The sequence below is a fragment of the Nuphar pumila genome, chromosome 15 (assembly GCF_984573655.1).
Source record: "Nuphar pumila chromosome 15, dmNupPumi1.hap1.1, whole genome shotgun sequence".
Taxonomy (NCBI): domain Eukaryota; kingdom Viridiplantae; phylum Streptophyta; class Magnoliopsida; order Nymphaeales; family Nymphaeaceae; genus Nuphar; species Nuphar pumila.
This window is the reverse complement of record NC_143263.1, coordinates 14,319,109-14,337,980: the sequence shown is the minus strand read 5'-3', so window position 1 is coordinate 14,337,980 and position 18,872 is coordinate 14,319,109. Positions and strand designations below refer to the sequence as shown.

Here is an 18,872-nt window from a genome sequence, read left to right as displayed (position 1 = left end):
TGTATTTCGATTTGGCATTTGGATTACGATTTGGAATGTCTTGGGTTCGACATCATTTCATGACATGGAATCAAATCAAGGTATCTTGGTCTTTGTATTTTGTTCGTGTTTGTGCTTTAAAAGAAAGATTTAAATTGATGAACTGTTGAAGGTAAGATGAAAGGCGCAGAAACCGAGGTAGAGAGAGAGAAAGAGGAAGAGAGAGAGAGAGAGAGAGAGAGAGAGAGAGAGAGAGAGACGGCTGGAGAATAATAGAACTTCTTAAACTCAATTAGGGCTAATCTCTATGTTAAATAGAGATAGTCCAAGGAACAAAATTACACCTAGGTCCCTCATTAAAGAATAAGATGCAAATAACCTCTAGTTTAGAAAAACTTATTTACTAAAAACATCTTAGTCTCAACACTCCCCCTCAAGCTGGAGCATAGATATCAATCATGCTCAGCTTGTCACAACACTTTGAGAAATTTGATCTCGCCAGGGCTTTGGTAAAAACATCAGCTACTTGATCTTCGGAAGATACTTGATCGGTGCAGATATACCCAGCCTGAACCAAGTCGCGAACATAGTGACAGTCAACTTCAATGTGTTTAGTCCTTTCATGAAACACTGGATTGTTGGCAATATATGTAGCAGCCCTATTGTCACACATCATCAATATAGGTAGGGATACTTTCTCCTGAAGCTCGGTTAAGACTGATTTTACCCACATAATCTCAGCTGTAGTCTGGGCCATTGCTCGGTATTCAGATTCAACACTCGACCTGGCTACAACGGTTTGTTTCTTACTCCTCCAGGTAACAAGATTTTCTCCCACAAACACACAAAATCCAGATGTTGACTTCCTATCTTCAACAGATCCTGCATAATCCGCGTCAGTGTAAGCAACAACGTCCAAAGATGGATTTCGTTTAAACAACAGACCTTTACCAGGAGATGCCTTTAAGTACCGAATAACCATCATAGCTGCATCCCAGTGAACTTTTGTAGGTTTGTCCATGAACTGACTGATTTTACTCACAGCTAATGAAATGCCAGGTCTAGTAACTGTCACATATAGTAACTTACCCACCAAGGATCTAAAGCTGGCACTGTCTACATACTCAGACTTCTCATCGAACATGTGAGTTTTGGGATCCATTGGAATATTAGCTGGCTTGGCTCCTAGCATTCCAGTCTCTTTTAATAAGTCCAACACATACTTTCTTTGAGACAACACTAAGCCCTCTTTGTTTCTTGCAACTTCGATACCCAGAAAATATCGAAGGTGACCAAGATCTTTAGTAACAAAGTGTTTATAAAGATGATCTTTTGTGGCAGAAATATCTTGGGCACTGCTCCCTGTTAATATGATGTCATCGACATATACCACCATAACAACAATTCCAGCACTGGTTTTCTTGATGAACAAGGAGTGATCTGAAGCTGACCTGACAAAGCCAAAACTAGACATGACCTCAAATAATTTGTGAAACCATGCCCTTGGACTCTGCTTCAGGCCATAAATAGCCTTCTTCAACTTGCACACCTTCTTACACTCCCCCTGAACCTCAAAGCCTGGCGGTTGTTGCATGTAGACCGTTTCCTGCAAATCCCCATACAAAAAGGCATTCTTGACATCCAACTGAAACAATGGTCATCCATGGTGCACAGCAACAGAAAGAACAAGACGAATAGTGCCAAGACGAGCAACTGGGGAGAAAGTTTCAAAAAAGTCAACACCATAAGTCTGAGTATAACCTTTTGCAACCAACCGGGCTTTGTACCGTTCAATTGACCCATCCGAGTTATATTTAATGGTATATACCCATTTGCAGCCAACAATATCTGCATCAGTCGGAGGAGCCACCAAATCCCAAGTGCCCCTAGAACATAGGGCATCCATCTCATCCTTCATAGCCTGCATCCATTTGGGGTCGAGTAGAGCTTGACTGTGATGAAGCGGAACAGAGGAGGCAGACAAAGCCGAGATAAACTTCTTCATAGAAGCCCCAAGATTAACTTCAGAAACAAACTGAGAAATGGGATGAAGGGTGCACTGTCTTTTCCCTTTTCGCAGAGCAATAGGAAGATCCTCATCAATAGCAGAAACTTTAGTATGCTCAGTGATACTTGCCTCAGGAGAAGAAGATAATGGGGGCATGGAGGTAGGGGGTAACCTGTGAGTATACACTATAGGAGGGTTTCTGTATCGAGACTCCCTAGAGGATGAAGCCACAGGCTTTGGAGTGAACGACTCTAAAGGAAAAGGGGGAATTGGCAGAGGAAAAACATCACCTTGACTCTCTTGTAACCTTGGAGTAGTACTCGAAAAATAAGGAATAGACTCAAAGAAGGTAATGTCCGCACTGACATACTCTTTATGAGATATAGGGTCATAGCAACGATATCCTTTTTGGTTCTTAGGATACCCAAGGAAAACACATTTAATAGACTGCGCAGCAAGTTTATCTCGATCAGGACCCAACTTATGCACAAAACACACGCATCCAAAAACTTTAGGGGGGATAGGAAAGAGAGGAGCCTCTGGATGGAGAATTTGAATTGGGATCTGGTCTTCTATAGAACTGGACGGCATGCGATTTATAAGAAACCCGGCTGTCAAAACCGTATCGCCCCAGTATGTAGCAGGCATATTGGATTGAATCATAAGGCACCGAGCAACATTAAGGATTTGTCTATGTTTCCTCTCAGCCACCCCATTTTGCTGGGAGGTATGGGGACATGTAAATTGAGGTTGAATCCCATTTCCAGAGTAGAATTGAAGTAAGTCTTTGGATTTGAACTCAAGAGCATTATCAGTGCGAACAATTTTAACACATATGTCAAATTGAGTTTTTATCTCTGCAATTAAAGATTTAAGAATGCCTGGACCTTGAGACCGATCTTTTAACAGGAACACCCACGATAGTCTCGAGAAATCATCAACAATAACTAGATAATAACGACATTGAGACCTATTAGGAATCCTACTCGGACCCCACACATCTACATGAAGAAGATTAAATAATCCTTGACTTGATGGACTCTGACTGGAGGGAAAAGAGCTTCGACAATGTTTTCCCAATTGACATGTTTCACACTGAAAAGAAACTGAGGAAGGTATATGAGGAATGACACGACGAAGTTTTGTCACTGGAAGGTGACCCAAACGATGATGCCACAATAAAGGACTTGAGGATGATGTAACAACAGAGTGGGTCGAAACCTCTGGTTGGTGAAGGTAATACAGACCACCTTCCTCATAGCCACCGCCAATCCTTCTCCCCGTCAGCAAGTCCTGAAAGGTGCATCCCATAAGATAAAAAATCACTCTACAATTAAACTCTTTTGTCATTCGACTGACTGATAATAAATTCTGTGGAAACGAAGGAGCATGAAGAACATGTGACAATTGAAGAGTAGGGGTAATAGACATGTTTCCCTGCCCTACAATTGGGGAAGAGCTACCATCAGCAAGACGTACCCCTTTCTGACCTGTCACAGGTTTTAAACTCAAAAAATTGCTCGAGTTTCCGCACAAGTGACCAGAGGCTCTAGAATCAATAACCCACCTACCGCCTTGAGCAGATAGGCCATCACTTGCCGAGCACACAACCTCCGCAACAGAAGACTTTGAATTGGATGATCGTAAAGCAAGGAGCTCGTCATATTCAGCCCTGCTAAGAGTTACACAATCATTGGAGGAATCTGCATCTGATTTAACCACTTGAACCATAATATAAACTAATGGGCTTGATTCACAAAATGCAGGAGCAACCACACGCGCATACCCACATTCAACAGCAAGCCTGAGTATATCAAGTTTTGACTTTACCAATGAAATCTGAGAAACACGACCTTCGACTGTTCAGATCCAAACTCCAAATATAATTTTAAAGAAACTTGACCAAAACCTTTCACCTCAACCAAGGATGACTATAGGCTGTAAATCAAGATCACACATCCAACACGACTTAGAGTGTGTTATCATCACACATTCGCCACTACGACAACCAGTAGGAGCACCCAACACACGACTTAGAGTGTGATACCACAGTGCCCAACACAGAATCCCACTTCAAGGGACACGGTTCCCACAAACAGAATAATTTTTTTTTTTTGCACAGTAGGGAATCACGCCTGCTGATTAAAAAAAAACTTATTAACATGCAGTTTTCAATAGTCAGCTGTGTCAAAAGGGTCACGACACAGCACCCAGCTTCTTGCTAAGTCAAAACGATCACTACACAGCACCCAGCTGCTTGCTAAATACTTTTAACTCACAACATCCGCTCCCAGTCATATACCTCATGACAGCAAAAAAAAATTCCAATTTCACGACTTCTGCACAGCACTTGTACTTATCAACATAGATAAAGATATTCACGACAGCTGCGTATTTATCAACATAAATAAAGGAACTCACGACAGCAACTCTCAGCAATATAAATCACGACAGCCAAAATAAAATCAGTTTCACGATACCATGTTAGAGCTTTAATGGAGTAAAACTATTAAGACGCTTACACTCAAGCAAATCAATATTTGATAGGCGCAAGCACACCAAGTTGGGAACCAAGGTGCAGATGTGCAGTAGACAACTTCAACTACACCAAAAACGAATATCAGATCTGAATATGATCTGATTTAACATTACCACGTCAACCCACAAGAACAGCAACCCACGTCACCACAAGGACCGCTGATCACCAGCACCACAACGATATTAACAGCAACAACTCACGACCACAACAGATCAGATCTGATCACAACATCTTTAACACGCCTACAATGGAGACAGATCTGGTCCACACAGTGCGACAGGCTCTAAATCACCACCAACTGCAACATCGTCAATGCCAAGACTTCAATACCCAGATATCCACCTGCTGCTCCAGCTTGCCAAATCACAACGATCCATCTTCAATAGATTTCCAAACTGCTCCCAGCTTTGGCTTCAGATCTAAGTCACGACCTCTAGTCAATAGTCGTGACTAGGTCTGACTGCAGATCTGTAGCCAAGTCTGATCTTCACACAGAAGAACCGACTATCCGATGAGATGTTGCTCGAAGGAAGATGATGCTGGAACTTAGGCACCCAAGGTCGCACGCTGCTCTGATACCATGTTGAAGGTAAGATGAAAGGCGCAGAAACCGAGGTAGAGAGAGAGAAAGAGGAAGAGAGAGAGAGAGAGAGAGAGACGGCTGGAGAATAATAGAACTTCTTAAACTCAATTAGGGCTAATCTCTATGTTAAATAGAGATAGTCCAAGGAACAAAATTACACCTAGGTCCCTCATTAAAGAATAAGATGCAAATAACCTCTAGTTTAGAAAAACTTATTTACTAAAAACATCTTAGTCTCAACATGAACAACTTGGACTTGAGACTCTCGTATTTCGGTATGTATTTTCTTTTGATTCTCTACTTCAAATATTTATGGTATATATTAAAAAAATATGTTTGAAATATATTAGCTATTTATTAATATGTTAAAAATAAATATGTTTTCAAGTTAATTAAAATAGAACTTGTGAAAAATTATTGGCTTTTGGTATGTGTTTTTGTGTAAGCATGTTTACATGAAATATATGTTTTGATATGAATATGTATATTTCTTGGAAAATATCATCATGAAAATTATATTTTACAAGATTATATGGTTTTCTTTAAAATCTTAAATACTATGCTTATATGTTTTTCATGTTGTTTGCAAAATACTAATTATTCGTTGCATGTATTTTGTTTTATCATACTGATCATTGGTGCCCTTAAGCATGTGTCAAAGCATGATTATTATGTATATTATGTGAATTTTATGTTAAAAAATGTGTTGCTTAAGAAATTTAGATTGTATAATGTATATCTTGAGTCATCATAATTTTAATTCTTTGGTAATACCATGGATATTTTGTATGCTCTCGTATCGACATGCTCGTGTCCCATATTTTTATGTAGCTTCAATGATTGACTTTAAGATATTGCTTTCATTATGCAAAATTAATTCTTTGAAAAACATAATCGATTGATTATGCTTGAGAATGATCTTAGATATTTTTATATATGACTTGTGTTCATTTCTCTTTGTCATTTGTATTACAAATGACTCTTGTATTGGATACTTTGTTTATGTATACTTGAATGCATTTTGTATGCCATAATATTAACTTGTTTTCTCCTTATGGATTGTATTTTCCCCCCTGGTGGGTTCATGTGCTTGTGTCCCTTAGAAGGTTTATATTTGATGTATTGTGAGTGATATTTAGCATGTAGTATTAGAATTTGTAGCTTTTGTATAGCCTATGTGGCTATAAGTTATTGGATTATCTTATTGCTTTAAGTATTCATGATTGGTGACAATAATGTATGCTTTTGGGGTTATAAATGGCTCCTCGAGAATCTCTATATGTGTTATTTCCTTAATGTTACATGTCATTGTTGTCTCATAGTAGACCATATGATTTAAATCTAAAAGACTTCTTTTTAAGATCATATATATATTGTCCGTGTCTTCTCTTTGAGAGTTAGATCCTTTGTATGTGATGCTTATTTCTTGATTGGTGGATTTATGAATTCATTTTTGAAGAATTGCTTATATTAAGCATGATTCTTGTTTGCTTATTTATGTGATGCTTATTTCTTGATTGGTGGATTTATGAATTCATTTTTGAAGAATTGCTTATATTAAGCATGATTCTTGTTTGCTTATTAAAGATCGTAAAAACTATCATGGGACATATTGTTGGGCATATGATTGCACTACATTCATCTTAAGATTTCATCTTCTTTATTAGATATTTTATTTGAAACTTTGTCTTTTCAAATTGGTTCATTTTATGAACTTACCTATTTTGAAATTGATTTCTGTATGTATTGCCCTTTTATAGCATTTGGAGTGTCCATCACTGAATTTTATATAATGCATCATTTGTTTTTGGCCTTGTTGTTATTGGGTCAGGGTGAGCCGTTTTATGTGTGCACCTCATATCATCCTATCAATTTAGATACTCAAGGTCATGAGTGGCGTGTTGTCATTTGCCTTGGTTCTTAATGATAGATGATTGGCCTCTGAATTTACTGTTGTTGAAAATCTGAGTTAGTCGTTGGGGTGAGTTGTATGTGCACCTCATGTCATATCGTCATTATAGGTATGTGTCTGACTGGCAGGTGATTAACCTCGGTTTCTATGAATGTATTTTAACGTTCTTTTGCTTATATGGTCATTTGATGCTTGATATCTTATGATGGTAGTTATGAAACCATGGAGTTTCGAAAGATTGTTAAAATCCTTATTCTTATTTATGCCATTAGTTTGTTTTTTGGTACAAGCTTTTGTACTTCGAGTGTCTTCTCCTTTTTATGCCTCTTTATCTAAGTGTCATTATATGTAAACAAGAGATGTTTGTTCACACTTTCGTGTGTGTGTTTAGCCTGTTGTTCTCATTGGGATTATACTTTTGATCTAATCATTGATATACTTGTTTTTTCAGTGTCATTATATGTAGACAAGAGATGTTTATTCACATCTTCGTGTGTGATTTTAGTTCATCGTTGGCTTTGTGATTATGCTCTTGTTCTAGTTGCTGATACACTTGTTTTGAGTATCATTATATGTAGACAAGAGATGTTTGTATACACCTTCATGTGTGTCTTTAGCCCTTTAGTGGCATTATGTTTGTGCTCTTGTTCTAGTCGCCGATACACTTGATTTTTGAGGATTGGAGATCTAGTGAGGTGATTGCTTGTGATGGTCAAACTAGTGTTTTAATTTGCAAAATTCATTCATTATGATGTATGTGATTTTTAAAATCTCTTCGTAATTCTTCTAAAATCATTTGCTCTTTTATGAGAAATGGTTGTTGAAATATTTTCATGCATTTTGCATTGTATATGCTTTAGTTGTATGACTTATTCCATGATTAATTGTTTTGCATAATTTGTATAAGGTTATGTTTTTTCAAGCTATATTCAATAAACAAATATATATATTTTTTCTTGTCTTGCCCTTTGTTGGCTCTTTGTATTGTCCCATAGTGGACTTGTGCTTATGTACTTTTGTGCTTGTATTGTGTCTTCGTGTTGTTCATGCTTAGACTTATATGTGCTTTTGTACTTTGTTTGTATATTTTATTATATATTTTTTTAAACATTTTATTAGTGAAATCTCTTATGTGTATGCCCATAGTGGCTATTGTGTATTTGACACTTAGTATTATCTTTTGAAAAATTAATGCTTCTTTAACACTTTTGTCTTTAGGTCTTCCGTTGTGTAAAACTGTCTTGTGATTTTAACTCTTTTGTGAGTTCTTTCTTTATGCTTAGATGGATGTGTGGAAATACAATAAAAGATAAGATTCGGAACGAGGAGATACGTAAGAAGGTAGGCGTTGCACCCATTGAAAATAAGATGAGAGAGAATCGTTTACGGTGGTTTGGACATATTCGGCGAAGGCCTAATGATGCTCCAGTTAGAAGGATGGAGAAATGGGAAAATATATTAGTTAAAAGAGGTCGGGGTAGGCCTAGGAAGACTTGGATGGAGATGATAGGAAAGGATATGAATGCTTTGAACCTCACCGAGGACATGGCATTGGATAGAAATGATTGGAGGAGAAGGATTCATGTGGAAGACCCTGAATGATTTTCTTTTTTTGATTCATATTGCCGACCCCAATTGTTTTGGGATGAAGGCGTAGTTGTTGTTTGTTGTTGTTGAGTTCTTTCTTTAATACTTGTATATATTATATATACGTATATATTTATATATGTATATATATATATATATAATATACATATAGTTGTATATATAATATATGTATACTATAGTCAAATTAGGTTGATTAAGTCAACTGAGGTTGATCCTTTCTAGCTGTTCGAACGGGTCCAACAGCTAGATTTCTAGCCATTGGACCCTTTCCAACTTTCCTACAGCTAAAAAAGGTACTCCCATTTTCTCTCTTCTCTAACTTATTCTCTACAAATAATTGGTTGTGTGCATTATTGAGTTTAAGAGAGAGTGATGGCCATTCTAGATATTTTTGAGTGTTGAGTGCATTTTGTAGTGAGGTTTTTATGTATTTAGTTTTTATGTATTTTATTGTTCATTATGAATGAAATCATTTATTTACAAAACTTGTATTAGTTTGTATCTTGTTAGTATTCAAATGTATTTCAATTTAGCATTTGGATTACGAGTTGGAATGTCTTGGGTTCGGCGCCATTTCGTGACATAACACTCATGGAGTGCCATGGGGCATTGTTCCCTTTAATAGTTGTCCATGCGATTAGATTTTGAAATGTGTCATGCAAGTTATGGATTTTTTTTCCCAATAGCCAAGATGGGGTTTCAAAGACCCTTATTAAAAAGCAAAAATTGTGTACACTGCAACTTATTTATCTTCAGTGTTGAATGATACAGGGATTTGTGATGTCAGAATGCTTAATCGAAAATAATGCAGTATTATTTAGTTAGGATGAAACTAGCAGACTTGGATATTTGGTTGCTTCATTTGACCAAGCTTGGTTGGAAAGTACTTGGAAAATTTGCTGTCCATGTCACATAGGAATTCAACTTGAGCATCCATGATGTAATAAATGGATTTTGGCTTTGGTTGGATTTTCATAGAGGATGGTAACACTCATGGAGTGCCATGGGTCTGGTGGCCTCAGCGCATACTTCCCATGGCCAATGGTTTTGGTAATATTTGTGGCAACCATATTGATACTTTAGTTCCTGTTCCTGTCCCTGTGATGTGTTTGGGCTTCGTCTCCCAGTAAGGTCCAACTGCAGGTTACTTCATCTATCGAAGTGTTATGGTGAATGTTTTTAAATTTTGCCCTATGATGCTGGTAAGTGCTCTGTTTTCATCTTTAGTGCCAGCCCTCAATCGAATGGTGCTTGATTGCTTTCTATGCAATTGATTTCTTATGTGCTAAACTTTTTCTGATTTATGCTTTTCTGACAAGTGGTTTCATGGGATTTGTATTTTTTAACATTATTTTTCGCATCTATTTTGTGCAAATTTCCCCTTTTATTTCTTGTAGACTAATACTAGCAATAATAAGCTTGACTTGTTTCTTGAAGCATATATCTTTTATTTATTTACTATTATGTGCAGCATATCATTAAAGATGGATACCCTGTTGATTAATTCATCATTTGGCATAACTATACATGGATGGAGTTTTTCTTGGGAAACTAAGCGTGCTTGATTAATGCAATGAGTGCTTTGAAAGACGATGAATAAGCTTGTCTAAACAATGAATATAAAGAACTGCAGCTTTTTTCCCTCCCGATTTTTCCTTTTGGTAGATGTCACACCTTCAGATTTAATGTTTTTATTTGCTCTAGTTGATTTTTCTATAAATGTGTGCTCAAAATTTGGTGTTCCATGCAGATTTGATTCTTGTACAAGCTCTGAAGAGAGAGAAGTGAAGATTAGACAGGCTACTGTGAGAGCTTCCTTTGTGCAAGACCTGCTTCTCTCTACACTGTTGAGTGATTAGAGGGAGTTGTTATGGCTAAAATAGTCGGGCTTTCCCAATTTCCAGGTGAGTCTGAATGACCACAGTGGAATCCTAGTGCTTTGTTGCTTGGATGCAAGGTTATGCAGCACAAATCCATCTTTTACTTGTGATACTCTGTGGCAGCTGTCATGGGCAGTCCGTCACGATAGGTGTCTCGCTTGATGGCATCTTGAAGTACTTGTATTGATGGTCACTATAATCTGTTGTTGGCCATCTCAATGTTTCTTATTGCTCTTTCTTCAATCTATGATCCTAATAATTAATCAGATCCATGCCAATCTCTAAAGGTCAATTTGGTTTCAAGATTCTCAAACCAGGGTTTTTCCTTGAAATCCCTTTTTCTTCTGGGAGGGATTTAAAGAATGGCAAGCAAGCAGTTTTCAACTGAATTGATTGTTCTGTTTTAGCTTAATTCTAGTCGATCAGGAGCTCCTCATTCATTGTTAAAGAAGCAAGCCGTCTCTCAAAGGACCATTGCCAACTCTGGTATATTTTGCAACTGTTTATGGTTGTTTCTAAGTTTGTTTTGGAATACTATTGGAATGTCCACTGTAGAAAAGAACATTGCGAAATAGACATGCAACAAGTTTGTTACAGGGCTTTCTTCTTTTTTCTGTCATCCAGGGACATTCTTTTTTAATGTTTTGTTCAATGAGCTTTCCATTGAAAAATAATAGAAAAGTATAGACTTCCATTTAAAGAAGCATTTAAAAGCCATAGTTGACAGAGACTGGTATGGTTACAGTTTTTTTCTGATTTATAACATGAAGAACCACACCTGACATGAAGACCTGGTTGGGAGCCGGGCTTGCGGCGTAAAACTCTAAAGCTAGGACCCCTGCCCCCAGGGCCTATGCTAGGCTGACTGGTATAGTTACACGGTATTGGTTGGTACATAGGGATCTAAACCAGAGTTATCGTAAGCTTCTTAGGTAGGTGGGAAGCTCACTTCGGAAGCGCGATACTCCTCGCTTCCGAAACTTCATGGGAATCTTGATTCCCCCACGCTTTTCTTTTCATGTTTTTCATGTATTTTCTCTCACACTTTCCTTCACTTTCCATATACTTTCTTTACATTAGTAACCAACAATGTTAGATTTTAACAAAAATTTAACTCTTACTGAAAAATCATGAAATATAAGAATGGTCAATTTTATTTTAGTTTTTATTTGTTTCTTATTCAATTACCATATTTCTTCATTTTTTTTAATATTTTGCTTTTAAATTGATACTTTGCTTCCTGCTTTTTATAAATTTTAAAATACTTTGCTTCTCGCTTCCTGCATTGTTGCCTGCTTTCGCTTCCTAGTTTGGCAACTTTGGTTCTAACAAATTTTATATACAACTTTATTTCAAACGTGTTTATGTACAGTTTCAAAAGAATTATTGGTACGAGTTTCACATAATATTGATACTAATTGTGAAAAAATGGGTACAAGTTATTAAGAACAATAATTTTGGCATATGTTTTAATTTCATTGTAAAAGCAATAAACTGAGAGTTATCGTATATATTTTTCCAAAGGAAGTTATTGTATATATTTTATGTAAATAATGACAATGCAGAGATATTAGTAATTTTGAAGTTAATGCTTTTTTTCATTCCTATTTTCTTTATTAAGTGGTAATCTTAATTTTATATATTGTTTTAAAGGAAAACTGAAACATGTAAACCATTAAAATATGTAAACTTGTATTAACCAAGATTTTCATAAGGTTTTTGTAAATCTAAGCCTGCAGATGCATTCCGTGTAGTCCATTTGCTTGGAATCGATTATTGGATCATCATAATGGAATCAAGAAATGTGATTTTGTATGCTTGAATATTTACAAAAATTCTGAGTTGATTTTCAAGCCTTAGAAGATCCTTCTTATACACCGTAATTGGATGATCTAAGAGTCTCTTTCTATAAAACCAAGCATCTAGATTGCAGTCCTACAATGAAATTTTTAAAAAAAGTAAAAAACTATGAAAATATAGGTGCATATCAGTTTACATTTTTTGCTGGTTTACATATTTCAGTTACTCTTGTTTTAAATATAAATACATATAAAATGGTTTTCAATTATATATGTTATTATCTTTCAGAGGTGGGCCATGTAAGGCAGGGTGGTTGTGGAGCCTCACTGAGGTTTTCCTCGCCTTGGCGAGGTTGTATATATTATGATTTTTTCAAGTCTTTGGGACAAGTTTCTCTAGTGTTTGCTCTTTCTAATATATGGTTTTTAAAACGAGATTTGTACCATTTCCTAGTACAGGTATGCCTGATACAGGATGCACTTAGGTATATCAAGTACCAATGCAATTAGGTTTGAACATTAAAAGATTTTTTTTTTTAAATGAATCTCCTGTACAAATTAAAAAATATTACAATAAATTAAAAAATGAGAATTATAATTGAATTTCAATGGAAAATAAATAAAATTTTTAATCTATCATGATTTTTATGTTGGGTGCGATTTATATTGAACTTTGGTTAGTTTTTTTTCTTTTTGATAGGCGACTCTGGTAAGAATTTGTAAATCCACAATCCCAATATCTCGCATTTACTCACTTTATTGTAATAAATTGCAGGTAAAGTATAATAATGGCAATCGATCGATGGGTTAGTAAAAGAAAACATCACCGGTCAGCTTTGGCTCAAACCCAAACCCCTCTCAAGCAAACCTTGCATGATAGTACGAGTGTACGACCATGAAGGCCAGCAAGTTCCTTCTCGATTGCTTCAAACTGTTGGGCCCTACATCTAACTAACATGGGGCCTACGGATTGGTTCACCTTATCTCATTTCCACTAGACATTGATGGAGGATTACAATGTCAAATCTATATAGGGATAACGGGTAGGATGTAACCCAATATCCGAGCCGAATCTGATTAGTTGGATTTGTTATTAATTTTGTTATTGAAATCCGAATCTGAATCTGATTAAGTGTAGATATTGGATTTTGGACTAGCCAGATCCGGATTTGGTTCTATCTTTTTCCATCCGACTATGAATAGGTCAGATCCAATCAAGTCGGATTCAGTAATGTCTAGATCTGACCTAAATCTATACAATGAAAGGCATTCTAAATTTTATAGAAAACAATGTCTTAGACCATTTTTGTTATGATTCCAAAAGAATTGTAAAATCTATCGGTTTCTCTTTCCCCAGTACTTTTCAGTAAAATTGCCCAATTGATCTTATTTATGTATAAAAATGATTTGCCTTGTAATGAGGTTGTTTATAGCCCTTAAAATTTGGTTTAAAAATAATAAAAGTTGGCCAAATCGATAATTATCATTCGCTTGCTAACCGCCATTGATTACCCTTACAATCATATGGCATAGTAAAATAACGCGGTCCCCATGACACATCAATTACAATGGAAGGTGGATAGAGTGATCTACCAAGGTGACTGATTGTTGGTCTTTTGAGATCCTCACCGTAGTCACAAAAGTTAAAAACGGTAAAATATCGTTTTTCAAAAACTCACAAGAATTTGAAATTTTTTCATAAATCTTGCATTTTTTTGGCAAAATCTTGGCAATAAAAATTAAATTAAAAATATATAATATATAATTTATAAGAAAATATTAATAAAATTTATTTAAAAATAAAAAACACAGTTTTTTCATGATAAATAGCCATTTAAAACATAAAATATCATGATTAAATTGCAGTATTTATGTTTTTCATAATTCTCGTGATATTTTGAAAATCTCACGAGAAATTGCCATTTTTAAACTTTCGGGCAATTTCTCACGATATTATTGCAAGATTTTCATAAATCTGGCAATAATTGTCACCATGATCCTCACAGAGCATGGGAATTTGTAGGTGGTAGTGGTTATCAGGAATGGTTCCTAGATATGGGTAGGAACCTGGCTGGGTACCCGATTGGCAGGGGCGGCTCAAGAGAAGTTGAGCCCTAGCCATATTTCATTGGAGGCCCATATTTCTCCATTTTTTTTTTATTTGAGGCTCTCAGCATGTGTCATGTTTCATTGGAGTCAGCATGAGAAATATAAGCATTATATTTTTTTTTCATTTGAGGCCAGCCGGCCCTGCCGATTGGGGTGCGCATCTGTCGGGTACCTAGCCCGTTATGAATTGGGCGATCAGGCTGCATTTTGCAGACCGGGCCGGCCTAACAACATAATCGGGCACCTGACCTATCTACAAAATAAATGGGTCTGATAGGCTTGGCCCGATTAACTGGCTTTGGCCCAACGGCCCGGCTCGAGCTCAACCGGGGCTAGGATATGGATTGGCCTGTCAGGCAGGCCGGGCCGGACCATCTCCATATCCACCCAAATTTATGTTGATAGGATTATGAATTGGATAGAAAATAGAAATACAGCAGATGGAGCCACCTCTTTTTATTGAAGGATTTTGGAGTTGAGTTGTAAGGGAGATATGGTGAGGGGCCTAGTGGGTCTGATCAAACTTTGAGACACTATAGTACTTATGCTCAGCTTTTGCTTTTGAGTGCTCCATTCCTTCAAAGCCACTTAGATGTCATATCCTATCACCGCTGTACATCTCACTTATGAAAAGTGCGTGTCACATATCCCAAGTAATGAGATGTGCGGTGGAGATGGAATATAACCAACAATCAATACAATATGCACCGTAACTGTTTTCCTGTTTGATAGATGGAGGCTGGAGCTCACACTAATAACCCACAAGAGATCATCAGCAGCTCCAATTGGGCTGGACCAACAGATAGAAAGGGGTTTCTCATTTCGGGGATCGATCGTAGGCAAACCTCTCCCTGGTTGATTTTCTCATCATCGGGAGCGGGTTAGCTATTCTCGCAAAACCCCTAATTTTCCATGATAGGCCTCCCTGGATTCAATGTCTCAAAAAATCAGGTTCGCTCTCTTTCCCTAATATCTCTGCTCGTTTTCTCTTTTAAGTTTCAGCTCTTTTTTCAGCTGCTTGGTGTAGAGTCTGAATTGCTGGTTCTCATTCATTCAAGATTGAAGTGAGTTGTGATGGGATGCTTGTCACAACCTTTTGGTTTTATAAATATCTCATGTAGTTTGCTCATGAAAGGATGATATCTGGTTATTTCTTCATCTGTTAAGGAATGCACCCTCTAAAAGAGAGGGCACGGTGAGTATGTGGTTACCTATTTTGATGTTTCTCTTATGCTTATTTCTTGTTGACTTTGTGAGATATGTCAGGTTTTATGTGTTATATGTTTGGGTCCATACAAGTGGAAAAAGTTTATGTACCTAAAAATGAAGGGGGACATGTGACAATGGCCCTGAAAAATACAGGACGTGGTGATGAATTTGATCAAATACATATTGAATGGATTGTTTTCTTCAAGTGGGTGCTTTTTTTTTCTTCTATTGCGTGTCAAAGTTTGTTAAAGAGAAATTATCCTGAAAATTGGATTCAGGTAGCCTATATGCTTGCTTGGTTGTATGTAATTCCATAAACAACATAAAATATCAAGAAAAATATTTCATCATTGTAAACAATTATTGTTCATGATCCTATGTAGTGAATGAACAATAACCGTTTAAAATGACTAAATATCTTTGTGTTGAAGACAATAAATGTGACAATCTCACAGTTGTTGGATACACATTGAAGTTCTGGATTGCATAATGGTTTGCACAGTTGAACACCAAGCAAGAGATGATTTGAAGAAAATTCAAATGATTGGTTGCCTCTTGATTGTTACTAGACTTTTAATGCATTTACTTTATTGTTGTTGTGTTCTTTAGTTGATTAATGAACCAATAGACTATAGTTGGATTGATTTTGTCTAAACAATATGAATTCTGTCATCATTTTCAAATCTGACCAATTGAGAAGGTGATGGTTGCCTTATTAATGAATTGAGATAAATGGGTCCCCCACTCTAGACTATGACATATCATGTATGAAAATCTCAAAATTAAAGTTAGATTTGTACTCTGGTTAATTTGGTGAAATTTTTTCTTTTACTTGCATGTGAAGGAAGCTATGAGAGCTATATTGAGTAGCATATAGTTATGTTTAAAGTCTCTAGTGCTAGGACGCTACCAGTAATATCTGGTATGCCTCGTTCACAGCATATCAAGGTTCAACCAGAGTGTAGTGCTTACAAGAAGTTTATTTAGAAACCACTGTTCGTAACAACTCTTACTCTAACAGTTTGAATGGAAATCGTGTCTCAAGATCCATATTTCAGTTAGTTCATGCATTAATTTGTGATCATTTTCACATTTATGACACTAAAATGTATGTAAGTGTTGCTGTTATATTTATAGCTTTGCTTGTCCAGTTGGAAATGGTGTCATTCTATTTAATAGAGTTGTGTACAGTAAAACATCATATGCTAAAGTTTTCACTATCATTGCTGGCTGCTGCCTCAAGATACACCGAAAGCTACTATAATTGTGGTTGCACTGATAAAGCTACTAGAATTGTGGTTTCATTCCTATATTGGGGGCTTGAATTGGTCTCTACTGACAAAATATGAGAATCTACATTAGACAAAGATTTACAAAATTTCTCTTTTCTTGCAGGGAATGTGTAAAATTGATAGGGATACACCAAAATGCGGTTATGGGGAAACTGACATCAGTGTAAATGAAATACGCAATCTCTTAGTACAGTTGTGTTTCTAAACTCGTGAATCCCTTGCTACAACAACAGCTGCAGCAGACTTCCTTACATCAAAATATACCCTCTCTTCATATGAAGAGGGAAGGAGGTTTCAACTTACGTTGAGTTTTTTCATCATCTTCAATGCTTCATATCGAGGGCAAAGATTAATCTCAAACCGAGTTACTTTCTCAGCAGATTCACATAGTTCCCACTTTTAATTTTAGTTTTAGTTTGGTTTTGAAGACATACATTGTTAAACAAGCAGAGCTTTCTTGGCTTTTCTTTCTTTATTGGTTTAATTTTGCTCCTGTGTTAAAAAAACAAGTGCTTTCTTGTTGAATGGGTTCATGTTTCTGTAGAGATTATCAAATTCCATAAATAAAAGAATGTTTATGAGCAAATATTCTTTCAACAGTGTACACTAGTTGCATCTCTTTATTGAAACCATGAACTACAGAAAATTTACTTTTGAAAGTGTGTTTTCCTTGGATATAAATTTGAGGTAACACTTTACAACGGGATATTGACAATACTAAACTAATCATCGGCGATCATTCATCACTTGAAAGTAATAATCAGTTCTTTTGAAGCGAGTTTCTCTCATTTGGTTTTATTTGATTAAATCTAAAGGCCCATATTTTGGCCATGAGGATCAGTTTCGACAATTTCTCAAGCCACTTTTGAGATATATTTTTCATCAAAGCATAAACCTTTTAATATTTCATTGGAAGCTATCCAACGGCCCATAACCCATTCAATGTAATAATTAGAAAATCATTTAGCTCTTTGAAAAATAATAAAATTTCTTAGGAAAATCATTGTTCAGTGTTTCAGGATAACTAAAACCGAACAAGAGGGGCTATTTTAGAGCCAGTGGTTTTGGTTTTACATGTCAATTTTTTGCATAAAACAAGCAGTTATAGAATGATTGGCCAATGAAGGTTGCTTGATTTGTAGTGCCCATGTTTTGAGATAGGAAAATTGGAGATTGTCAGTTGAATGAAGTGTTTTTCTATTTTTCCTAAAGGGCTATAGATTGTCCTTTCAAAAAAAGAGTAACAAGATAATGCATAAAGCTTGGGGTGTCTACCTTTCAAAAAAAAAAACTTGTGCTTGGGGAGTCATTTGTGCTTGTATTGCCCATGCATCCTTTGCCCACCATGCATCGCTGGAAGCTGGGAAATGGGTCATCCAATCATGTTGTGCCCCTCCCACCAACACCAAATGTACCATGCATAGGCAGATGGATGCTTGCGCATACATAAATACAAAGTTGGCAGCTACATCAATACATGGTGTTTCTTCATCATGCATCTGAGTTCATCTCAGTTCACAGACAAATGATCCCATGCATTTAACGTCTAATGCCTAATGCCCTAAAAACATCAACATAGAAACACAGGTGAAAAACAAAAGGCTGCACAAAGGGCTTTTGGCCATTGAAGAAACAGCCATTTTCCTTGAAGTCCAGTAAATGAGAGGCGTATAAGCATGAACAGAGATAATAAGCCTCAACTCCCCTATCCCACCAAAGTCCTAAGAGGACAGAAAGTCCTTGTCGGAACCCCATATCACACAGATTTAACCAATCTGAGTGCATATAAGCATACATACAATCTTGAAATCACATGATTATGCAAATCTGTTTAAAACATGGCCACAACATAACCTAAATTGCAGAAAATTACAAATACCAAACTGTAATCGACAAAGTTTGGTAGTGGCAAATCCAGTTTGATAAGTATCTTAAACTCATAAGAACCAAGCAA

The 18,872-nt window shown here is 36.4% G+C and overlaps 2 long non-coding RNA genes across 2 annotated transcripts in view; both read left to right on the top strand.

Moving 5' to 3' along the window:
* The window catches only part of LOC149814586 (uncharacterized), a 42,911-nt gene extending 31,702 nt beyond the window's left edge, over nucleotides 1–11,209 (top strand). The window contains exon 4 of the long non-coding RNA XR_016427992.1: nucleotides 10,380–11,209. This is a non-coding gene — a long non-coding RNA (uncharacterized LOC149814586). The remainder of the gene's footprint in view (nucleotides 1–10,379) is intronic.
* A 4,024-nt stretch (nucleotides 11,210–15,233) lies between these two features.
* On the top strand, nucleotides 15,234–17,504 carry LOC149814585 (uncharacterized). Its single transcript, XR_016428116.1, has 2 exons — nucleotides 15,234–15,368; nucleotides 17,022–17,504. It is a non-coding gene; the product is annotated as an uncharacterized LOC149814585 (long non-coding RNA).
* Nucleotides 17,505–18,872: the final 1,368 nt, after the last annotated feature.